Here is a 27112-nt window from a genome sequence, read left to right as displayed (position 1 = left end):
CATATTTTACATATGCAATTAACATATTAGCATGAGGCATGGCCATCAAAACACTTCTCTTACTTCAACACGTTAATCACAGGAATATACGTCTATATTTTTTTTTTTTTTTTTTTGTGGTACGCGGGCCTCTCACTGTTGTGGCCTCTCCCGTTGCGGAGCACAGGCTCTGGACTTGCAGGCTCAGTGGCCATGGCTCACGGGCCCAACTGCTCCGCGGCATGTGGGATCTTCCCGGACCGGGGCACGAACCTGTGTCCCCTGCATCGGCAGGCAGACTCTCAACCACTGCGCCATCAGGGAAGCCCCTATACTTCTAGATGTAAACTCAAATGTTCTGACACTTTTTATATACCAATCATTCAGAAAGGTGAATAGGTTAGGTAGTAGTATGTAATTCATCTACTTCCACAGTCTATTGGTTTTAAGTGAAACACTTCAGTTGTTCATTATTTGCAACCATTTATCTAACTTTGCAAATTAAGACAAAAATGATTGACATTACAAAGAAAATGGCCTGCCTCAGGCACTGGTCTGCTGCTAGTCCTCAGGTTCAGTGCAGTCTCAGATTACAGATGCTCACTTTTATGTCTGCACGGAGGGGACAAAAGTAAAGGGCATGCCGTTTGTACCATCTAATCTATCTATCTATCATCTATCGTCATCATCTTTTCTTACATATTATATGTAATATGTTTCATATTTCACTGTGTGGGAAAGAAAACAAGCAATATAAATGAAGCCTTACATAGTAAGTTTATCAAATTGAAATTGTATTTCAAGGAAAATCAAATATCCATTTGAAATCAGAAGTTCCTGTTTTCTTCATAACCAAAGTTCAGGTGGGTCTAGCACCAATCCCTTTTAAAGGATGGTTGGAAAATGACAAGAGGGCAGGGTTTGTCCCCTGAAGTGGTTGTGTTACGAATGAATGGAAAGGAGGATGCTGCCCCACTCTGAGGCGCCATTTTACAGTGTGAAGGGCAGGAGGGAGACGGCCCAGCTCGAGGCGGATGAATAGGAATCCTTGTCCCAGAAACAGAGTTGAGCTTGTGCAGAGGAGGGAGGTGCTGAAGCCGCTTCCCTCAAATCTGGCCTTTCTTCCCCAGCCCCCCAAATGGCCATTTTATAGATGTCTGAAGTTATTGTAGGGTAGAAAAAGCTGTTTATCCTGCAACGCACCTCAGGAGAAAATGATGTAAAAGGTCTGGTTGGAAGGGTGTGAGGTCATGGCTTCTGCAGGGGAAGAATGGAGGGATTCCAAGTGTAGGCATGGATGCATAAGGAGAGGCTGTGGACGCAGTGACCCAACTTTGCAACACTTCGGTGTTTCTTCATTTGGCCAGTCCTTTTGCCTGTAAATGCATCTCTCAGGAACGTTATACAGGTTCTAAGATAGATTAAGAGTGCTGAATTCCTCGGAAGGAAGATAAGCAAGCATTCCACTATGACCACGTCTTGAAAGATTACGAAGAATGGAGAGAAAATGCCATGTCTTGCATATAAAGCATAACATTAATTCAGAATTCTGCTAACTTAATTTTCTTTTATTTGACACAGTGCTAATGTATTATAATCCGAAGAGTAAACAAAATTGTGAAAGGAACGGTAACGAGTACAAATTCTTTTGGAGGACCCAAGTGCTTTGTTTTTTGTTTGTTTGATGTTTTGCGGTACATGGGCCTCTCACGTTGCGGAGCACAGGCTGCGGACGTGCAGGCTCAGCGGACGCACAGGCTCAGCGGCCATGGCTCACGGGCCCAGCTGCTCCGCGGCATGTGGGATCTTCCCGGACCGGGGCACAAACCCGTGTCCCCTGCATCGGCAGGCGGACTCTTAACCACTGCGCCACCAGGGAAGCCCCCAAGTGCTTTGTGTTCACTCACAAATGTTGCCATTAGTGGGAGAGAGTGATGAGGGGTCACAGGGAAGAGGAAGACAACATGCTGATTGTACTGTTTGGTGTTTTCTCACATATTATTACATTTTAATTCTCAACTATGAGGTAACTATTATTATCTCCAGTTTACAGCTGGGAAAGCCATAGCATTATGCCCAGGCTAGTATTTTGCACAGCTAGTTAAGTGGCTGAGACCCCAAACCCCACACCAAGTCTCCCAGATGCCAACACCCAAGCTCTTTCTCTGGCAATAATTTAGGGTCCCAGTACATGCAAAATCAGCCTAGCAGGGCCTCTGCCTACAAACCCGTCGATAACAATTAATTTGAATAATTAAAACATATCTGTTATTGCAGTTACATTTTTAAATACCAATTTTAAAGTCTACACATTTCCAAAATAAATTTTCCACATACAGTTTTGATCCCTGACATAAGTTTCCATATCATCTTGGCTGGAAAAAAAGGTCTTTGGAAAGGATGTTTTTACCTCCACTCATGGCCTACTTACTTTGCCAAATGATCAAAAGATTAAAAAGAGCTTTTCTGAAAGGTTTTCTTAGGATTATATAGTATGTACATTTCTTTCACTCACTGCTCCCTAATCTGCTTTTATTTTCAGACTTTAAGAGATTTCCTAGGGACACACTTTTCCAAAGAATCTGACACCAACCCTTGGGCTGCTTATGGAAATGGAATTGCAAACACACAGCCCTTGTACCTTGGGCTTAGCCAAATGTGAAAGATTTTTCAAATTACAAGGTTATTCAGTAACCTAAGCCATTTAATATGAAATCACAAAATTTTAGGGCTAAAAGGGACCCCTAAGAACATCAAGTCCAACTCCTCAAATGTGTTTGAAATCATTAAAGTGAAGCACAGAGTACCAAGTAAAGCTGATTTCTTCAAAAGTTTTTATCTCAATGTGGACCCTCCTTGCTAAGGACACTTTACTACAAGAAATCCTCAGCATTCTGGCTGGATAACAGTGCTTGACTGTGAACAAAGTAATGAAATCTGATTTGTGCACATAAACTATATTATAACAGGGCAATGAGTTTCAGACTGCTCCCATTCTACAAGCTGGACCGTGGGGCTTCACTGTTAAAACTTAATGAATGTCATCTTTTTTCAAGTATGTAGGAAAAGATTTAATCGATAGAATTTTCTCTGCTAAAATTTTTACCCCCCGGCATATTTTTAAAGCCTTCTCTGTATAAGACTTTACTATAAACTATCTCGTTTAGAACTAAACTGAATTTGTCCCTTTAATGTTTCATTATGTTTCACGTTACGACTTTTAGTTGTTCAACTAGTTGAATATCTTTGGGACTCACAGTAATAACAGGCTACTTTCCTGGCCAAGAAACTGGTGCCACAAAAGTAAATTTTTTTCCTTTTTTAAAAAAATGCTATCGAAGAATAGTTGATTTACAATGTTGTGTTTAATTTCTGCTGTACAGCAAAGTGACTCAGTTATACATATATTATTTTCCATTATGGTTTATCACAGAATATTGAATATAATTCCCTGTGCTACAGAGTAGGACCTTGTTGTTATTCCATCTTATGTATAATAGTTTGCACCGGCTAATCCCAAACTCCCACATCATCCCTCCCCCACCCCACCTCCCCCTTGGCAACCACAAGTCTGTTCTCTATATTTGTGGGTCTGTTGTGGTTTTGTAGATATGTTCATCCGTGTCATATTTTAGATTCCACATATAAGTGATATCATATGATATTTGTCTTTTTCTGCCTGACTTACTTCGATTAGTATGATAATCTCTAGGTCCATCCATGTTGCTGCAAATGGCATTATTTCATTCTTTTTAGTGGCTGACTAATACTCCATTGTATATATGTACCACATCTTCTCACAAAGATACCATTTAACCAATTGTCAGAACTACTTTTACATCACACGGCATAAAATGTTCTAACCACATTTCTGTAAATGGTACATTATAAATAACATTCTGTAACATGTTTGTTAATCAAGTAGGGAAGCAAGAAAAAAACCAATGATACACATTTATCCAATAGATTCCCAGAGAAGTCTGAGGAGGCAACTGAGGACTCCTGGGCTTGGGCCTGTCCTGGGTGGGCCTGGACCAAGGGGTCAGGTCAGCAAATGGGGGGAGGGGGGAGATGCACCCCAGCAGGTGGTACAGTTGGTTCATTCTCTTCAATAAAGAAAGTAAATAAATAACATGGGTATGATTTCCAGGATTTTGCCCCTATGGCTCATAGTAAGTCATTTGTGAGTCAAGAATGAATCATAGTACGAGTGATGAAAGCACAAAATAATAGAAAGGATTCTGTTGTCAAATACATGAAAAGAAAGTCTAATAGGAAAAGTTGAGTTCATAAAATAGAAAGGAAGTGGTTACTGCTAATTCTTCAAAGAACTGACATAGAAATTTGAGACTATTTTTTTTAATGGATCTGGAAAGACCTATAAATTGTGCCTGACCTGGAATCTTTTAAACAAGTTCCTAAGGCTGGTATTGTCTCCTTTTGTTGGTGTAGCATTGTGATTCCCATCTAGAATGTCCAAAGTCAATGTAGGATTGCAGGATTAGCTTCCCGACTGTTCGGTATCAGAACAGAAGTTAGATGCTGAAAAGAGCCACCTAAGAAAAATGGGGCAGAAAGGTGGTAGTAACATATATTAGGATTCAAGCCTACATAGCAAGTTGTATGGGTGTCTCAGTCAACCTCGTCAGCAGAGCAAGTCAGGGGAGCTGAAAGTAGGAACAATTCTTCTCCTAGCAAGTGTCTGGGGAAGCTCTCCTAGTTGGTCCTCTAATTGGCCATGAAGATGGATAAGAGGATATGAATGAGATGAAATCAGCAAATAGAATTCTATGGAATAAGGATAGACTATATGCAGAAAAAAATAAACTAAAGGATAGAATTCTCCTGGCTGTACATGTTAATCCCCCAGGTTTTTTTATGCCTTCTCTGTGTGAGACTTTAGCCTAAAATAGTATCTCATTCAGAACTTGTTTCTTAGGATGAAGTGGTTTGGTTTTGATGACTGAGCAAAATGATGTGTTGGAAACAGCTGTTCTTTATCCTTCAGGGTGTCCTTACCACCTTGCTCTGCATCTGACACATAGTAAGTGTGTAATAAACTATCATTAATGATAAAATAAATGAATAAATGCTGTATGCATGGGATTCTGACGAGTGGAGAGGGAGACGATTGTAAAGTAGAATATTAGTACTACCTCAAAAGGGTTGTAATTTCAAAATTTCTTTCCATTTCCACTGCTACCGCCTTGGTCCAAATGTTACCATCTCTCACGTCAACCACTGCTAGTTGGCCTTCCTGCTTTTACTCTTGCCTCTTACACCATTCTGTTCTCTGCAGAAAGGCTGAAGTAATCTTGTAAAAATATGAATCGTGTCATGTCATGCTCCGGCTTTAAACCCTTCGATGTGTTCCTGGAGCAGTTAAAGTACAATCCGACCTCCTCACTGAGCCTACAAGGGCCCTGCCTCTCCTGGCACCTGCCTAACTTTCTTACATTTTATGCTTTGCTATCTGCTTTAACCCCTGTGCTCATCTTACACTTACCTTCTTCCTATGCCAAGTATGTGCCAAACTTATTCCCACCACAGGGCCTATGCGCTAGCTGTTCTCTCGCCTGGTAAGCCCAGATGCTCAAAAAGCACACTCCTTCCTATCATGAAGCCCTCAGCTTACATCTCCTCTTTGGAGAAGGCTTCTCTGAACGCTCTGACCACTCAGCCAAAAAAGTTCCCAGGTGTTCTCTAGGACATCACTGATTATCCTCATCATTTGGCACTTGTAACAGTTTGCTCCTTTCTTGTTAACTTTTTTATTGTCTGTCGCCCCTGTGTTAAAGGATAAGTGTCCTGAGAACTTATTCCAACATGCACCCCCAGGAACCAACCTGGCATTTAGTAAGTGTTCAGTAAAAGATTGTAGAAAAAAATGGACAAATGAGTTGTCTTGTCGTGACTATGCAAAGAGAAGTGCTTAGAGGAGTTAGTACATGGGAGGGGGTCGCCGCAGCGTGTGGACACAGCACAGAACATAGCACGGGCCGCCGCCGGCGGGTTGGGGAACTGACGGCTGAGTGGATCCCGCAATCCGCTGCCCACTCGCCGTTATGGAAAAGCACGCCGCGCTACACTATTGGCTGTTCTACACCAGCCGAAAGAGGGAGGTGGGTCTACACTCCTGTAAGGGCTGGGGTGGGGTTCTCGTGAAGCCCCCCTGGATGAAGGGGACGCCAGGGGCAGGAGGGGTGGGCAGAGGAAGGTCTTGGGGAATCCTGACAAAAGAATGGATGTTCTGTGGGCTTATGGGTATTTCTTTGCGTGTCCCAAATGTCAAACAACAGATTAACACAAGGGAGACATCATTTAAACAAGAATATTTTTGGTATCGTGGAGACAAAGCAATGGCTTCTTGAATGGGATTCTTTTCTTTTCAGCCTTTTATTTGGAGCAGTCCTCAGATGTGAACTATTTAAATTTCATTTGAGCACGTTTGAAACGTAAAGTTTTCAAGTGGCTGTTTTCTCATAAGTTCTGGCCAGTTTCACAAAATCTATAGCGTTTGGGTGGAAAGAAGGGAACCCTCCTACACTGCTAGTGGGAATGTAAATTGCTGCAGCCACTATGGAGAACAGGATGGAGATTCCTTAAAAAACTAAAACTAGAACTACATATGACCCTGCAATCCCACTCCTGGGCATATAGCTGGAGAAAAACATGGTCCAAAAGGACACATGCACCCCAGTGTTCATGGCTATTTACAATAGCCAAGACATGGAAGCATCCTAAGTGTCCATCAACAGAGGAATGGAGAAAGATGTGGTACATATATACAATGGAATATTACTCAGCCATTAAAAAGAATGAAATAATGCCATTTGCAGCAACGTGGATAGACCTAGAGATTGTCATACTGAGTGAAGTCAGACAGAGAAAGAGAAATATCATATATCCCTTATATGCAGAATCTAGAAAGAAATGATACAAATGAACTTATTTACAAAACAGAAACAGACTCACAGACTTAGAGAGCAAACTTATGGTTACAGGGGTGGGGTGGCGAAGGGTCTGGGAGAGGGATAGTTAGGGAGCTTGTACACACGACTATATTTAAAATGGATAACCAGCAGGGACTTACTGTATAGCACAGGGAACTCTGCTCAATGTTATGTGGCAGCCGGGCTGGGCAGGGAGTTTGGGGGAGAATGGATACATGTATATGTATGGCTGAGTCCCTTTGCTGTGCACCTGAAACTATCACAGCATTGTTAATCAGCTATACTCCAATAGAAAATAAAAAGTTAAAAAAAAATCTGTAGTGTTTTAGTGCGATTCTTGCCAGCCAGTGCAGGCAGGATGGTTTTCTGTGTTTCAGGTGTATAAAATTGTTGACAAATAAACACTGACTGTGTCAGGAGCTAACATATTCCTAGGCAGGGTGTTCTAATAGGAATTTGCGATGGGCTGGGGGAAGGGGTGTGGGTGATGAAGTGGAAATCTGTCCACCCACACTGGTGGAAAACCTACTTTAAAACTCACCCAGCACCAACTGTACTTAATACGGTTGTTACAGAGAGTATGTGTGCTATGATGGCAATGTGTCAGGCCTAATTGGGACCTTCTGAGAGCTAAGAGGACGTGCAATTCTAGCAGGAAAATGTTAATCCAGTCACAAACACTGAATTCACAGGAAAACTTCCCTTCAGCCCTCCCTGACTTTCTTACTTAGCTATTCAAGGCAAGTGATGGGTGCATGCAAACTTATAAAAATTTAAACTATTTGGGTGCTTTCGGAAATGAGTTACAGAGCCCAACTCAACAAAAAAAATTCCTCCATGAAAATGTGGTACTTAATAGGTACAGCTGAATCCTCTCTCACATAGGGGCAGGTCCAGCAGTCAGAAAACCACCTGGATTTACAGGAGTGACATTTGCAGGTGATTCAAATACAAACCAAGCCTACCCTGCGAATGTAAGCCCCAAGGAATTCACAGCTCTCGGCATTCACCTTAATTTCCAATTTTAGGTAAGTGTTCGCCAAACCATTTCTGGAATGATAAATGGAAAGTGATATGAGAGAGACATCTCTCCTTCTCTGGCTTAGAGGGAAGCTGAGCAGGGGTGGAAGGTTGTCTATGTTGATGTAATCAATTCTGATGTCATTAATACCCAGAGAGGGGGCTATTCCCTGCAGGGGGCTGACCAAGCTTATGGTTTCCATTGGTCTTTTGCTGAAGTAGAAGCAAGGGGTCAAGGTACTTCTCAGGTCATGAGATGACTCTAGAGGTCATAACCTTCACATCACCTTGCTAATTAACAAACAGTGAATGAGAAAAGCAACAACTCATAGATGCTAAGAAACAGTTTCCACTTCTCACTTGTGGGTCATACAGTGTGGTCCACCATGAAAGGAAGCTTTGACCAGTAAACCGTGAAGACCATAAAGATAGATCTAAAGGGAGTAAAGCCAGAGAACTTAGGGAAATGTACTTTACCATGTCTCTCCTTTGTATTTGAAAACAACAAAAAAAAAAACTCTAATGGGTTTCATTGGGAATCTAGATGTATTGGGGAAGTTTGATGTAATTATTGAATATTTTTTGTCTTGGCCTGTCTGTAATAAAATTCACTGATCACATACTATGTGCCAGATACTACCCATGGGCTTTACATTCAGTTCTCACAACGCTATTCCCATTTTCACACACAAAGGAGGTGCACTAAATTGCAACACTCCAATGAGAATAAAATCCCACCTAATGTATTGTTTTCCAAAAAGGATTTGAGCAAAACTGGAAGAATATTTTGACTTGCAAGAAGTGCAGACTAGACGATCCTTAGGAAAGGACATTGGCCACGATGAGGAGGAAGAGAACAGCGTTCCAGACTTAAATGAGACTTTCAGACACTGGGTATGAGCACTCGTGAGTCAGAAGCAGAGCTTCCATGGATCAGAAATCTTGCAGTCAGACCTTTTCCCCTGCTACCTAAAATGAAAGAGACCCTGGTTCATAGTATTTGCCTGGACTGCTCACCTGTGTCCTGATAGCTGTTTACTGATGTGTTTGCTTTGTTTGTATAAACATGTTATCTCAAGGGCTGCGAGGGGAGCGATGTGGTAAATCTCCGTAACAAGAGCTCTTCTAGGAGATCATTTGTTTCCCTGCATCCACTGTGTAACTACACGTCACTTCCTGATCAGTTACATTTAGGACGAGGTGGGGTGATGTGTCCTGCCAGGTTCCCCAGAAGCAATTCTTTGTTTATCCAGATTTCTTCCAGATCATTTCCAAAGATCTGTCTACTTGTGTTTTAGTTCACCAATGTTTTGTTTACAGCATCTCACGGAGACCAGGCAGTATAGAGAGGGACGCTGTGTTTTGTGATGTTTTACTTTCAAAGCTTCAGGCTCAAAGAGAATTGACTAGTGTCAGGTGACCTTTAGCTGAGGCTTAACAAATCAGTACCATCCTCTGAACAAAAAACAGCTTTATTGGACATCACGCACCAAACAAACTACAGCAGCTTAAATCGTTCTCAAGGATTCAAAGTTAGAATAATGCCTATTATAAAATAAAATTTTAAAATTTCCCTTGGAGAATTTTTGTCCCTTAAAATATTATTCCTCTCTGATGAAACTTATACAGAAGTAGCAAACATTACTTTTCCAGCCAGAGACACTAACTCCCGCCTTGTCATACAAGCTAAAGTGCTCTCACTATCTGCCATGCCAGCTCTAAACTTACTCAAGGAAAAAAAAAAAAAGATCTCAGCATGAAACTCATTCTGACTGTAGGGGGCCCCATGAACCGTGTTTAAAAATTCAGCAGAAAATGTCCTCATCTCATATATGAAGTTCTTTTTATAAATGCTTAATGCTTTGAATTTTAGGAGCCACTTTCATGATTGTTTTTCTGGGGAATCTATGAACTCAAGAAAATATGCTATTACAGGTGGCGTTTTCGGAGAATACGGCATGCTTCTGGCTTAAGAAGACCATGCCGACACTGCTGGTCCTTGTTGGATTCACACAATGAATGCTTTTAACATTGTCTTGTAATGCTTATTTCTGAAACTGATGAACCAGCCGGTGGCAAAATGGGGAATATTGCAAAATGGTTTCGGACACGGGAAAGACCGGCTTGGTGAGTGTATCTGATACCTGTATCCCCAGTCTACACCCACACACAACCCACATCCCCCATTAAGGTGGAGGGACACAATAGTGAGGTTTCTAATGTGTAGGATAACGTATTCAAGGACAGTTGTCAATGCTACTCGATGCTCCATCATCAGTAGTAAATGTAGAATTTTCTTTCTTTTGTACTTACTCTCCCCAATTCATCTCAGGCATCTCTGCTTTGGGTCATATGCATCTGTGTCAAGGCCCTCTAAAAGACAGGGCCAGGGAGATTTCTCTTTCTCTTTGGGGTGTGAGTTAGGTCACAATTCCCCCAGAGCTGAATGGATATGACGGGATACATAAACTTAAGGACATAAAAGGAGAAGCAAAGCTTTAGATTCCAATGGTCCAAGAAGACTGACTAACTCACCAGGCCCTGATGGTTTTCCATGGTGACCCACTCAGCACCCCTTCTAGAAAACAAGGATTCTTTGTTACTTAAGATAATCCAATGTTGATATTTCTTAGTGTCCTCCTGGGACCAAAATCACTTACCATGGATACTCATTGCTCTAGGTCCACAACAGTGAAAGGGCACTGGGGAAGGATTTGGGCATGGCCAGGGTGTAGACTCAGGCTGTCTATGAAATTAACATCTCTAGCATGATGGTTCTCAAACTTTGCAGCCAGAGTTTAGAAGACACCGACACATGTCTCGTGGCTCTTGACAGAGGCAATCTGACTGATGCATCCTTTGCATAGTCTGCCTATAAAGAATAGCAATTTTTTTGTTTCATCCATTTGTTTTTTGTATTGAAGCCCTAAGATTGTGCAACCAAAGGGCAGATTACAATGACTTGATTCTGAACAAGAAGGCAGAAATTATTTACCATAAATCTGGGAGCCTGAACAAAGAGGGGAGGGTCAAAACTTTATGATATGTGTCATATATATTCATAAGTCAAATTTTGGTAACATGCTAATATATGGAGGTTTAGGCATATTAAGAATAATTTTGGGGGCTTCCCTGGTGGCACAGTGGTTGAGAGTCTGCCTGCCAATGCAGGGGACACGGGTTCGTGCCCCAGTCCGGAAAGATCCCACATGCCACAGAGCAGCTGGGCCCGTGAGCCATGGCCGCTCAGCCTGCACTTCCGGAGCCTGTGCTCCGCAACGGGAGAGGCCACAGCAGTGAGAGGCCCACATACCACAAAAAAAAAGAGAAAACATCTACATGTGGAACAACTCCTACAGAACACCTACTGAATGCTGGCAGAAGACCTCAGACTTCCCAAAAAGCAAGAAACTCCCCACGTACCTGGGTAAGGCAAAAGAAAAAACAGAGACAAAAGAATAGAGACAGGACCTGCACCACTGAGAGGGAGCTGTGAAGCAGGAAAAGTTTCTACACACTAGGAAGCTCCTTCACTGACGGAGACGGGGGTTGGTGGAGCGGAAGCTTCAGAGCCACGGAGGAGAGCACAGCAACAGGGTTGCAGAGGGGAAAGGGGAGATATTCCCACACAGGATCGATGCCGACCAGCACTCACCAGCCCAAGAGACTTGTCTGCTCACCCCCTGGGGCAGGTGGGAGCTGGGAACTGAGGCTCAAGCTTCGGAGGTCAGATCCCAGGGAGAGGATTGGGGCTGGCTGCGTGAACACAGCCTGAAGGGGGTTAGTGCACCACAGGTAACTGGAGGGAATCCTGGAAAAAGTCTGGAACTGCCTAAGAGTCAAGAGACCATTGTTTCAGGGTGTGTGAGGAGAGGGTATTCAGAGCACCGCCTAAACCAGCTTCAGAGATGGGTATGAGTGGCAGTTGTCAGCGCAGACCCCAGAGACGGGTATGAAATGCTAATGCTGCTCCTGCAGCCACCGAGAATCCTTTGTGTGAGCACAGGTCACTATCCACACCTCTCCTCCCAGGAGCCTGTGCAGCCCACCACTGCCAGGGTCCCATGATGCAGGGACAATTTCCCTGGGAGAACACACAGTGGGCCTCAGGCTGTTGCAACACCATGCCAGCCTCTGCCGCCACAAGCTCACCCTACATTCTGTACTCCTCCCTCCCCCTGGCCTGAGTGAGCCAGAGCCCCTGAATCAGCTGCTACTTTAACCCGGTCCTGTCTGAGTGCAGAACAGATGCCCTCAGGAGACCTACATGCAGAGGCAGGTCCAAATCCAAAGCTGAACCCCAGGAGCTGTGCGAACAAAGAAGCGAAAGGGGAATCTCTCCTAGCAGCCTCAGGAGCAGTGGATTAAATCTCCACTATCAACCTGATGTACCCTGCATCTGCGGAATACCTGAGTAGACAACGAATCATCCTAAAAATGAGGCAGTGGACTTTGGGAGCAACTGTAGACTTGGGGTTAGCTGTATGCGACTGACTAGTTTCTGCTTTATATGTTTATCTTAGCTTAGTTTTTAGTGCTTGTTATCATTGGTGGATTTGCTTATTGGTTTGGTTGCTCTCTTCTTTTTATTATGTTTTAAATTTTTTTATTTTAATTTAATTTTATTATTTTTTCTTTCTTTCTTTTCTTACTCCATTTTCTTCTGAGCCTTGTGGCTGACACAGTCTTGGTTCTCCAGCTGGATATCAGACCTGAGCCTCTGAGGTGAAAGAGCTGAGCTCAGGACATTGATCCACCAGAGACCTCCCGGCCACACATAATATCAATCAGCAAGAGCTCTCCAACAGATCTCCATCTCAATGATAAGACCCAACTCCACTCAATGACCAGCAAACTCCAAGGCTGGACACTGCATGCCAAACAACTAGCAAGACAGGTACACAACCCCACCCATTAGCAGAGAGGCTGCCTAAAATTATAAAAAGTTCACACATGCCCCAAAACACACCATGGGACGCGGTCCTGCCCACCAGAAAGACAAGATCTAGCCTCATTGACCAGAACACAGGCACCAGTGCCCTCCACCTGGAAGCCTACTCAACACACTGAACCAAATTTACCCACTGGGGGCAGACACCAAAAACCATGGGAACTACAAACGTGCAGCCTGAGAAAAGGAGACCACAAAAACAGTAAGTTAAGCAAAATGAGAAGACAGAGAAATACACAGCAAATGAAGGAGCAAGGAAAAAACCCAACAGACCAAACAAATGAGAGGAAATAGGCAGTTTACCTGAAAAAGAATTCAGAGTAATGGTAGTAAAGATGATCCCAAATCTTGGAAATAGAATGGATAAAATACAAGAAACATTTAACAAGGAACTAGAAGAAATAAAGAGCAAACAATGATGAACAACACAATAAATGAAATTAAAAATTCTCTAGAAGGAATCAATAGCAGAATAACTGAAGCAGAAAAACAGATAAGTGACCTGGAAGATAAAATAGTGGAAATAACTACCACAGTAGAGAATAAAGAAAAAAGAATGAAAACAATTGAGGACAGTCTCAGAGACATCTGGGACAACAGTAAACAAAACAACATTCAAATTATAGGGGTCCCAGAAGAAGAAGAGAAAGAGAAAGGGACTGAGAAAATACTTGAAGAGTTTATAGTTGAAAACTTCCCTAATATGAGAAAGGAAATAGTCAATCAAGTCCAGGAAGCACAGAGAGTCCCACACAGGATAAGTCCAAGAAGAAACACACCAAGACACATATTAATGAAACTATCAAAAATTAAATACAAAGAAAAAATGTTAAAAGCAGCAAGGGAAAAGCAGCATATAACATACAAGGGAATCCCCATAAGGTTAGAAGCTGATCTTTCAGCAGAAAATTTGAAAGCCAGAAGGGAGTGGCAGGAGATATTTAAAGTGACGAAAGGGAAAAACCTACAACCAAGATTATGCTACCCAGCAAGGATCTCATTCAGACTCAACAGAGAAATTAAAACCTTTACAGACAAGCAAAAGCTAAGAGAATTCAGCACCACCTAACCAGCTTTACAACAAATGCTAAAGGAACTTCTCTAGGCAGGAAACACAAAAGAAGGAAAAGACCTACAATAACAAACCCAAAACAATTAAGAAAATGGTAATGGGAATATACATATTGATAATTACCTTAAATATAAATGGACTAAATCCTCCAACAAAAAGACATAGACTGGCTGAATGGATACCAAAACAAGATGCATATATATGCTGTCTACAAGAGACCCACTTCAGACCTAGGGACACATACAGATTGAAAGTGAGGGGATGGAAAAAAATATTCCATGCAAATGAAAATCGAAAGCTGGAGCAGCAATTCTCATGTCAGACAAAATGGACTTTAAAGTAAAGACTATTACAAGAGACAAAGAAGAACACTACATAGTGTCACTACATAGTGATCACTACATAGTGATCAAGGAATCAATCCAAGAAGAAGATATAACAATTGTATATATTTATGCATCCAACATAGGAACACCTCAATACATAAGGCAAATGTTAACAACCATAAAAGGGGCAGTCAACAGTAACACAATCATAGAAGGGGACTTGAACCCCACTTTCACCAATGGACAGATCATCCAAAATGAAAATAAATAAGGAAACACAAGCTTTAAATGATACATTAAACAAGATGCACTTAACTGATATTTACAGGGCATTCCATCAAAAAACAACAAAATACACTTTCTTCTCAAGTGCTCATGGAACATTCTCCAGGATAGATCATATCTTGGGTCACATTCAAGCCTTGGTAAATTTAAGAAAATTGAAATTGTGTTGAGTATCTTTTCCAACCACAATGCTATGAGACTAGATATCAATTAAAGGAAAAAAATCTGTAAAAAATACAAACACATGGAGGCTAAAAAATAAACTACTAAATAACCAAGAGATCACTGAAGAAATCAAAGAGGAAATCAAAAAATACCTAGAAACAAATGACAATGAAAACACAACCCAAAACCTATGGGATGCAGCAAAAGCAGTTCTAAGAGGGAAATTTATAACAATACAATCCTACCTCAAGAAACAAGAAACATCTCAAATAAACTACCTAAACTTACACCTAAAGCAATTAGAGAAAGAAGAAAAAAATAAACCCAAAGTTAGCAGAAGGGAAGAAATCATAAAGATCAGATCAGAAATAAATGAAAAAGAAATGAAGGAATCAATAGCAAAGGTCCTCTCGGACCAGGGCTCATTGCAGCTCTATTTACAATAGCCCAGAGATGGAAACAACCTAAGTGTCCATCATCGGATGAATGGATAAAGAAGATGTGGCACATATATACCATGGAATATTACTCAGCCATAAAAAGAAACGAAATTGAGCTATTTGTAATGAGGTGGATAGACCTAGAGTGTGTCATACAGAGTGAAGTAAGTCAGAAAGAGAGAAACAAATACCGCATGCTAACACATATATATGGAATTTAAGAAAAAATAATGTCATGAAGAACCTAGGGGTAAAACAGGAATAAAGACACAGACTTACTGGAGAATGGAGTTGAGGATATGGGGAGGGGGAAGGGTAAGCTGTGACAAAGCGAGAGAGAGGCATGGACATATATACACTACCAAACCTAATGTAGATAGCTAGTGGGAAGCAGCCGCATAGCACAGGGAGATCAGCTCGGTGCTTTGTGACCACCTGGAGGGGTGGGATAGGGAGGGTGGGAGGGAGGGAGATGCAAGCGGGAAGAGATATGGGAACATATGTATATATATAACTGATTCATTTTGTTGTGAAGCTGAAACTAACATACCATTGTAAAGCAATTATACTCCAGTAAAGATGTTAAAAAAAAAATAGCAAAGATCAATAAACCTAAAAGCTGGTTCTTTGAGAAAATAAACAAAATTGATAAACCATTAGCCAGACTCATCAAGGAAAAAAGGGAGAAGACTCAAATCAATAGAATTTGAAATGCAAAAGGAGAAGTAACAACTGACGCCACAGAAATACAAAGGATCATGAGAGATTACTACAAGCAACTCTAGGCCAATAAAATGTACAACCTGGAAGAAATGCACAAATTCTTAGAAAAACACAACCTTCCCAGAATGAACCAGGAAGAAATAGAAAATATAAACAGACCAATCTCAAGCACTGAAATTGAAACTGTGATTAAAAATCTTCCAACAAACAAAAGCCCAGGACCAGATGGCTTCACAGGCAAATTCTATCAAACATTTAGAAAAGAGCTAACACCTATCCTTCTCAAATTCTTCCAAAATATAGCAGAGGAAGGAACACTCCCAAACTCCTTCTATGAGGCCACCGTCACCCTGATACCAAAACCAGACAAAGATGTCACAAAGAAGGAAAACTACAGGACAATATCCCTGATGAACACAGATGCAAAAATCCTCAACAAAATACTAGCAAACAGAATCCAGCAGCACATTAAAAGGATCATACACCATGATCCAGTGGGGTTTATCCCAGGAATGCAAGGATTCTTCAATATACACAAATCAATGTGATACACCATATTAACAAATTGAAGGATAAAAACCATATGATAATCTCAATGAATGTAGAAAAGTTTTTGACAAAATTAAACACTTACTTATGAGAAAAATTCTCCAGAATGTAGGCATAGAGGGAACGTAACTCAACATAATAAAGGCCATATATGACAAACGCACAGGCGACATCATTCTCAATGGTGAAAACCTGAAACCATTTCCCCTAAGATCAGGAACAAGACAAGGTTGCCCACTCTCACCACTCTTATTCAATATAGTTTTGGAAGTTTTAGCCAGGCAGTCAGAGAAGAAAAAGAAATAAAAGGAATCCAAATTGGAAAAGAAGAAGCAAAGCTGTCACTGTTTGCAGATGTCATGACACTACACATAGAGAATCCTAAAGATGCTACCAGAAAACTACTAGAGCTAATCAATGAATGTGGTAAGGTAGCACGATACAAAATTAATACACAGAAATCTCTTGCATTCCTACACACTAATGATGAAAAATCTGAAAGAGAAATTAAGAAAACACTTCCATATACCATTGCAACAAAAAGAAGCCAATACCTAGGAATAAACCTACCTAAGGAGACAAAAGACCTGTACTCAGAAAACTATAAGACACTGATAAAAGAAATTAAAAATGATACAAACAGATGGAGTGATATACCATGTTCCTGGATTGGAAGAATCAAACTTGTGAAAATGACTATACTACTCAAAGCAATCTACAGATTCAGTGCAACCCCTATCAAATTACCAATAGCATTTTTCACAGAGCGAGAACAAAAAATTTCACGATTTGTATGGAAACACAAAGGACCCTGAATAGCCAAAGCAATCTTGAGAAAGAAACACGGAGCTGTAGGAATCAGGCTCCCATACTTCAGGCTATACTACAAAGCTACAGTAATCAAGAGAGTATGGTAATGGCACAGAAACAGAAAGATAGATCAATGGAACAGGATAGAAAGCCCAGAGGTAAACCCATGCACATATGGTCACCTTATCTTTGATAAAGGAAGCAAGAATATACAATGGAGAAAAGACAGCCACTTCAATAAGTGGTGCTGTGAAAACTGGACAGCTACATGTAAAAGAATGAAATTATAACACTCCATAACACCATACATAAAAATAAACTCAGAATGGATTAAAGCCCTAAATGTAAGGCCAGACACTAAAAAGCTTTTAGAAGAAAACGTAGGCAGAACACTCTATGACATAAATCACAACAAGATCCTTTTACACCCACCTGCTAGAGAAATGGAAATAAAAACTAAAGTAAACAAATGAGACCTAATGAAACTTAAAAGTTTTTGCACAACAAAGTAAACCATAGACAAGATGAAAAGACAACCCTCAGATGGGAGAAAATATTTGCAAATGAAGCAACTGACAAAGGGTTAATCTCTAAAATATACAAGCAGCTCATGCAGCTCAATATCAAAAAAGCAATCAACCCCATCCCAAACTAGGCAGAAGACCCAAATAGACATTTCTCCAAAGAATACATACAGATTACCAACAATCACATGAAAGGATGCTCCACATCACTAATTTTTAGCAAAATGCACATCAAAACTACAATGAGGTATCACCTCACACCGGTCAGAATGGCCATCATCAAAAAATCTACAAACAATAAATGCTGGAGGAGGTGAGGAGAAAAGTGCGCTGTTGGTGGGAATGTAAATTGATACAGCCATTATAGAGAACAGTATGGACGTTCCTTAAAACCTAAAAATAGAACTACCATATGACCCAGCAATCCCACTACTGGGCATATACCCTGAGAAAACCAAAATTTATAAAGAGTCATGTTCATTGAAGCACCATTTACAATAGCCAGGACATGGAAGCAACCTAAATGTCCTTCAACAGATGAATGGATAAAGAAGATGTAGCAGATATATACAATGGAACATTACTCAGCCATAAAAAGAAACGAAATTGAGTTATTTGTAATGAGGTGGATGGACCTAGAGTCTGTCATACAGAGTGAAGTAAGTCAGAAAGAGAAAGACAAATACCGTATGCTAACACATGTATGTGGAATCTAAAAAAAAATGGTTCTGAAAAACCTGGTTCTGAAGAACCAGGATAGGAATAAAGATGCAGACATAGAGAATGGACTTGAGGACACGGGGAGGGGGAAGGGTAAGTTGGGACGAAGTGAGAGAGTGGCACTGACATATATACACTCCCAAATGTAAAATAGCTAGTGGGAAGCCGCCACATAGCACAGGGAGATCAGTTCCGGTGCTTTGTGACCACCTAGAGGGGTGGGATAGGGAGGGTGGGAAGGAGACGCAAGAGGGAGGGGATATGGGGATATATGTATACATATAGCTGAATCACTTTGTTATACAGCAGAAACTAACACAGCATTGTAAAGCAATTATACTCCAATAAAGATGTTAAATATATATATATAAAGAGGTTGTGGACAGTGAAAATAAATAAATAAATAAAATAAAACTTCTTCTCAAACACATATGGGAGTGCCCTGAAACCATGTAAAGACATACTGAAGGCAAGAGCCGAAAACTGTTTGCTCTACAGGGGCCTCTTTGAATGGGCTGGCTTCCACATGTAATTGCTAACAAGCCACAGGAGCCAGTGCTGGCCTGATTTTGAAAAGAGAAATGACAAGTCTTTACCCATCATTCATCCCAAGGTGCGCTTGTCATCTCTCATAGCACATAGCGTGTTACCTTTTTATTAGTGGCTTTGGAAATGTTTTCGCAAGTGAGAAGCTGCAGCACCCTTACCCGCAAAACTGCTCGTAAATGAGACTATGCTGGATGGAGGATGTGCGATCCACCTGCCAGGAGGATGAAAGTTGTGTGTGCCAAATCTCAGGCAGTCGGATTAGGGACTCTTTCCTTCCTGCCTGTCTCTTCACACCCGCCAAAATGATGGGCACATGTGCTTCTCCCATCTTCCCAATTTCCCTGACCATCTAACCTGGAAATAAAGAAAATACTTTAGAGTTTTAAAATACAAAAATCAAGTTAATTTTACTGGTTTGTTTAATAATACAATCTGATGTTTAGTTTTCAAAATGCTTTCTCATAAGTCATTTTGCTTGAGCCCTACCAAAGCTCTTAAGATGAATATTATCTACTCCTTACAGAGGAAACTGGGGTTCAGTGAAATTTAATGCCTTGTCCATGGAAATCATGGAACTTGAGAATAGAAGGCGAGTTTTCTGATTCAAGGTTCCAACACTGTGACTGTGGACAAGTCTCAATTATTCTGCACCACCACGTCCAACCATATTCACATATCGCTTCCTTTTTTATTCTAGCCAGAGTCATATTTCCTATTAACAAATTTATAAGAATAATTAGACCATTCTCATCCTTTGACTGATCTTCATGAGTCTTCTTGCTTGGTCTTCATGCCTTTATTGTGACCCCCTTAAATCCCTCATCACCCACTTCTGTCAGAGTCAACCTCTCCTCAACACCTTGGCAGGATTCCATCAATTTTCAGGTACTTTCAGTACCATTTAAGTACCATTCATGTATTTAAGATTTGTCCTTTTCATCCTATCTTTTATCTCAATCTCGTCTAAAGCTCTTTTTTCCTACTCCCAATGTAAGTAGGATTTAGCACTATAGATTCTAACATGGCAGTAAAAACATTATCTGGGTCTCCCATGTGTACTCTCCCTCCCTCTTCTAGGTTAGTTCCTCCAGTTTCAGGATGGGAAAAAGGGAGAAAATAAAGACTATCTCCTAACTTTACCAACTTGCAAAGACTCCAGACAGCAGACGGGAAGAAACATTATAAAATCGTTCCATATTCTGGAGCTTCCACTGGCACTGTGTTCTTGCTGACCTGCTGATTCACTTCCTTCGTCTGAAGCAGCAGCTGCGCCTTCAACTACTCTCTCTTTGCCCCTGGATCTGCCTTCAGTTTCTCTCACTCCTGGGTTCAGGTGTGTGTGTTCACCTCCATGAAGAAGAGTCCTGGCTTCTGAAGGAGACACTCGTCATCAAGGTCAGAGGCAACAGGAATGGACACAAGTTTCAATCTGTCCTTGTAGGGGTCTGTCATCTTCCGTTCTTGAGTGCCTGCCTGCCCACTTCCGGCTTCAGCATTTGACAGAGACATTTTCACAGAGACTGCTCAGCCAGCCCCTGCAATTGTGTAAACCGATTCTACCTCTTGTGTAAATCTATGGATGTGTGTGTGTGTGTGTGTGTGTGTAGACTTCTGGTTCTGCTTCTCTGGTCAAATCCTAACTATACAAAATTTGGTTGTGGGCGTTAAGAGGCCATTGCTTTAAGGATGATAGAAATGACTGCATACCTTTAGGCTGATGGGAATGAAGCCAAAATTGTAGAGTAGTGGGAGAGGATGGCTGAAGCCACACCCTCGAATAGCAAAAGGGGATAAGTGTGGTGTATAAGAGAGAGTCCTGGCCCTGGCTAGGTGCATGAAAAGGTCATCTACAACAGCTAGAGAAAACTAAGGCTTGTATGGCTCCGATGCTTGTAAGTGGATAATTATGGTGCTGGCGCCATGTGGAAATTTTCTTTAGAGCATTAAATCGAGTGGACATACAAAGTGGAATTTCTAAAATATGTACTTCAAGAAGAAGGAAAATAATATGCTCCTAGAAAGAAAATCTGAGATACAAAAAGTAATAATGAGCAAAGAAAACGGTAAATGTGTGGGTAAAACTAACAAGATAGGGCTAAGTGGGCCTATACACTTGAATTAAGATCCACAAAGAAAACTCCAGGCTGAGATGGCTTCAGTGGTGAATTCTACCAAAAATAGATGACAGAAAAAGTACTAGTTTTACCCAAACTATTCTAGATAATAGAAGAAGAGGGAAAACACCTCAACTCACTCTTTGCAACAAACATTACACTAGTTGCCAAAACCAGACAAAAACTCTTAACATTTTAGCAAGTCAAATCCAGCAACATGTAAGATGGATAAGGAATTTAAGTCAGGAATGCAACATTACCTTAACACACTAAAATAAATTATTATGATTCATAGTATAGAGTTTTAAAAAAAGTAAACATTTGATAAAATGTATCACCTATTTGTAGTAAAAGTTCTCAGTAAAGGAGACAGAAACTTTCTTAACCTGATGAATAACATCTACTAAAATATGTAGATAACACCACACTAAATGGTAAGAGACTGGGTGTTTTCCCCTTAAGATCAGTTATAAGGCAAGGATATCTGCCTTTCTGGTTTGCAAATGTTTAAGTAAAATTTTTTATGTAGAAGCAAACGAAAAGTCATGCCAACACGGGTAAATGAGTTAAGCAATGCTGCAGCATTCAAAAATTAATGGTATTTTTATATACTAGTAAGAAACAATTAGAAATTGAAATTAATAAAATAAAATCATACGAAGTAACATTACAATTTTGAAATAAATAGGGAAAATTTAACAAAATATGTGCAAGATCTGTACACTGAAAACTTCAATATATTACAAGAGAGATCAAGAAACACCTAAGTAAGTGAGAGGTATATCTTTTCCATGGGTCAGAAGACTCAATATTGCTAAGATGTCAATTATCCTAAAATTGACTTAGAGATTCAAGGCAACTCTGATCAAAATCCCAGCAAGATTTTTACTGGAAACTGACAGGGTAATTCTAGAAGTGTATGGAAATCGAAGAACCTATAATAACTAAACTATTTGGAAGAAAATAAAAACCAACAAAGTCAGAAGACTCACACTATTTGATTTTAAGACTTACTATAAAGTTAACAAGGATTCTAGTAAGGCTAAACATACAAATCAATGGAACAGAATAGAGAGTTGAGAAATAGACTCACTCAAAGATGGTTAACTGAGTTTCCATAAAGGGACCAAGGACACTCAAAAAAAGGAAAACATTGCTGGAACAAATGGATAATCTTAAGCAAAAAAAAAAAAAAGGAAAAAAAAATGAACCTTGATCCTTGCCTTACTCCATACATAAAAGATTAACTTGAAATGGATCACAGTCCTAAATGCAAGGGTAAATCTATAAAACTTCTAGAAGAAAACAGAAATTTTTGTGACCTCGAGATAGACAGAGATTTCTTACTAATTTTTATGTCTCATTTCAAGGATACAAAAAGCACAGATCATAAAAGAAAAAATTGTTAGATTCAGTTCATCAAAATTAAAAACATCTTCTCTTTGAAAGGCACTGTTAAGAAGATTTAAAAAAAGCAAGCCACGGACTGAGAGAATACATTCACAAAACGTATCTGGTAAAAGACTTGTTTACAGAACACATAAAGAATTTTTACAACTTAATAGTAAGACAAAGCAACATGATTAAAAAGCAGTAAAAAGCTTCGCATCGAATCTTCACCAAATAACATATGCAAAATATATACATAAGTGGCAAACATGCAAGAAAAGATGCAATGTCGTTAGTCATTAGGGAAATGCAAATTACACCCCCATTAGAAGGGCTGTAGTAGAAAGAATGGCGATAAGAACCAAGTATTGCCAAGAACTTGGAGCAATAGGAACTCCTGGATGTTGCTGTTGGGAAAGTGAAATTATATAGCTATTTGGAAAATAGCTTGGCAGCCATAAAGTGAGACGTTTACCATATTACCCAGTAATGCTATTCCTAAGTGTTTTCCCAAGATAAAAATATATATATATAATGTCCATACAAGGACTTATACTCAAATGATCACAACAGTTTTATTTATAACAAATTTAAAAACAGAAACAACCCAAATATCCATAAACCCATGAATTGATTTAAAAAATGTTGCATATTCATACAGTGGACTATTATCCAACAATAAAAGCTACAAACTCTTATTTGAAAAGATACATGCATCCCAATGTTCATAGCAGCACTATTTACAATAGCCAAGACATGGAAGCAACCTAAGTGTCCATCAACAGATGAATAGATAAAGAAGATGTGGTACATATATACAATGGAATACTACTCAGCGGTAAAAAAAAAAAGAATGACATAATGCCATTTTCAGCAACATGGATGGACCTAGAGATTGTCATACTAAGTGAAGTGAGTCAGACAGAGAAAGGCATATACCATATGGTATCACTTTTATGTGGAATCTAAAAAAAAATGATACAGATGAACTTATTTACAAAAAAGAAACAGACTCACAGACATAGAAAACAAACTTATGGTTACCAAAGGGGAAAGTTGGGGGAGGGATAAATCATGAATTTGGGATTGGCAGTACAAGCTACTGTGTATAAAATAGATAAACAACAAGGTCCTACTGTATAGCACAGGGAACTATATTCAATATCTTGTAATAAACTATAATGGAAAAGAAATTTTTAAAAAGACCCACTGCCTAGCCCGCTCCAGCTTAAGGAGACTTTTGTTCGGGACTCAATTCGCCCATTTGGCCAAATTATTGAATAAATTGTTGAATTGGAAGAACAGAAAGAATGGGTGAAGGATAGTCAAATGCCAAGTCAATTACCTTGACCCATGAGATAAATTTTCTCTTGTCATTTACAGTATGTGTTGCTTATTTAATAGCAAGCCCACCAGGCAGAAGCCTTATGTTTCTGCAAGTTTATCATGGAGTCAAAATGTCATCAGCATTCATTGAAAAAGAGTAATATACTGAAGCGAGCTACTTTTTTATAATTGTTCATAATGCTGCATTACATCCAGACCATACCAGCAATTATGTATCAGAAGGTAGAACTTTGTGGCTATTGGTGATAAACTATCATATGAATTTTTTTCTTTAAAATCATCATGGTGACCATTTAGCATTTATTGCATGCTGATAGTATACTGAGCGCTGTACCAAAAGGAAAAATGACAATCTTTCTCATAATATATTTTCTATCTATAATTCATTGATACAAAAAGAAAGAAACAAAAAAAACCCCAAATACTCAAACCCACAAGAAAGCTCCGAACTCACTTGCGTGCACTGCAGAGAATGTTCGCCAGCCTTCTCTGATAGGACAGGCAGCTAACTAGGGTACCGCGGGAGCCCGAATCTGCCCTCTGCTCAGTTCGTGTAATCAGAGACCCGAATATTCTTAACCTTTTCTGGGTGGATGAACAACAGATTAGGAATTTCTAATTGCCTTCTCTCTGAGGGCTCTCTCCCAATCAAGTGGCGAAGGTATTAGCAGAAAAGTGTTGTGCTTCCAAGGTGATGTTAACTTTTTGTGAAAGTAAGAGACCTTTATTTGAAAACAACTTCAATAGCTAGAGGCATAGAATAGAAAGAAAGGTACTCCAGGCTGTAATAATTGCTGGCTGCCCTGGGAAATGGCTCCAAGGCTGGAGCAGTCATGGTTTCATGCAAGCACATCCTCTAATTATTGAAAAACCGGTGTCGAGTCTACATGTTAATCAGTCTCTCAGAGACTTCAGCTTTATGTAGTTAGTGCAGATTTATAGCACTTTTCTTTTCCTGTTATTAAAACTGATATTTCACAAGGAAGAAACTATCTCCAGACAACTGTTAAAATGCAAAGTTTCAGTCCTAATAGAGAACTGCCAGATTATTCTGAGAAGATTCCATAGAGATTTCTAAACAAGGATAAGAAACAATACATCAAAGACAGGCGGTGGGGCGGTGGAATTCAAAAATAAAAGGGCATGAGTTTAAAACATTAACCAAAAGACTCAACAGTTGGCCCATAGAATCAAGAGGTTAGAGTGTAATTAATTTAAGTGCTTGTTACAATTATGGAAATAAACATTTCATGCATAAATGCAAACTGAATTATACATAATTATGAAGGCACTAAACTAATTGGAACATTTGGATTAACATAGTAGAAGCCAAATTGCCTTTTTAAACCAATGATACAGTGCTTTGTACGTATCCTGCATGTGCATGGCAAATATTAGTTAATAATGGAAAGGAGCATGTTTAGAAACATATATTTCTATCAAGCTAGCATTTTGTTTCTCTTGTAAAGTATACACAGATATTTATCGATTAAATGATGTGATTCTCACTGAAGAAGAACAAGGCTAGAGCTGGCTGGTTGTGTCCATTGCAGCTGATTTGTAAAAGAAGACCAAGGACAGAGACTTATGTTCCAGGCTCAACTCTCCTTCCCACTCACCATTGGATACCCCAAGCTTGATGGGATACACGAGGATTGGTGGCAGGAATTGGCGATCTGAGAAAAGTGAAAGAAATTTGTGCTTAGCTGGGATGAGGCAAAGAAGGTTGAGGATGAGTTTCTCTCTCATCAAGTCTAAATTTAAAAGCTTGTCTGCACCTTCCTAACTACCTTCTGGCATTTTTCAGCATTGTCCATTAATGTGCTCTCTCCTCTCCCACATGTACCACATCATTGCAAGACTTTAAGGCTGTGCAAATCTTTATCAGTATATGCAGACATGACCCTCCTTGAAGTGTCCTATGTTGCAAAAACAAAAAGAAAAACAAACAATTATAGTGACAAAAATTGTCCTTTTTCTACACTTCTTCTATCATTCAAAACTCGCTTTCCTATAGAGAAGCAGAATCTAATCATCGCTTGACTTTAGGAAAGCAATCTGATTAAAATACATTGTTCTAAGGTTGAAATGACTAACAAGATCCTTTTTAACTGTCTCAGTGATAACATGTTGTTAATCCAAGTGAATCTGTAATTAGGTGGAAACAGTTCCCCAGACATGACATTTACATCAGATGAGGGATCATATTAACAGTAGTGACTCTCATCTCACTGGCTTCGACTCTATGTGTTCATACATCATCTCATTCCCTTGCAAGACCTCACTTCATGATTTCTATAGTCCCGGGGAATATCTTCCACGTGCTTAGATACGAGGTAGCTGGTTACAATATGTAGTTATGCACCATGGTCCTCCTGTCCAACTGCGGTCTTTTTCATTTATGTGCTCTCTGCAAACCCCCTCACTATGACCATTGTTCCTGGTGCCCTTAATGAAAATCTTGGCACTCAGACCAAAAGTACTATGTACTCTTTGAGAATGTTAGGAACACAGTCATTGGGGTCTTCAGTGATTTAAAGCCATTCTACCCAGTAGTAAGGACAATGTTTTCATTTCTAACCCTAGGTCGCATGTAGACGCCAAGGTAACCCCATGAACATATTTCTCCTGGAATCTTATTAAAATAGTTTCTTGAGATTTTTTGCTTCAAGTCCTCTTTACACAGGGCTCTAATACAAATTTCTGGACGTAGGTTGCATGAAGCAATAGACTCAACCTTCAAGCATATTCCCTCCTTTCCCAACTCTTTTATCCAGACTCTCAACCCCACACAACTCAGTTTATAAAAATAATTGCCTGTGGGCCTTTACCTCACTAAACCTTCTGACTTTCAAACCTATAACTGTGTCTGGAAAATAGCAAGGGTTTGGTGAATCTTTATAGAATTGACAAATAAATGAATCAATGGAAAAAATAGAATATTATGGATCCCAGTAGTAGACATTGTTTAAGCTATCGCTGGAGCTACTTTTATAAGCAAATTTCCAGAGGAATATAAAAAAAGTATAGTGGCCTTTCTGAGGCTCCTGAAACCCACTTGCCCCTCTACCTGAACACAAACACACACAAACACACACATATATATATGGGACTACAGAGAAGGAAAAGAAGATTCTTGGTAGTCCTGGCCCTTCCTTCTCTTTGGGAAGAGTCCTCTGGTAATGTTTGCCCCCCC

The sequence above is a fragment of the Phocoena phocoena genome, chromosome 5 (genome assembly GCF_963924675.1).
Source record: "Phocoena phocoena chromosome 5, mPhoPho1.1, whole genome shotgun sequence".
Taxonomy (NCBI): domain Eukaryota; kingdom Metazoa; phylum Chordata; class Mammalia; order Artiodactyla; family Phocoenidae; genus Phocoena; species Phocoena phocoena.
This window is presented reverse-complemented; position numbering follows the sequence as displayed.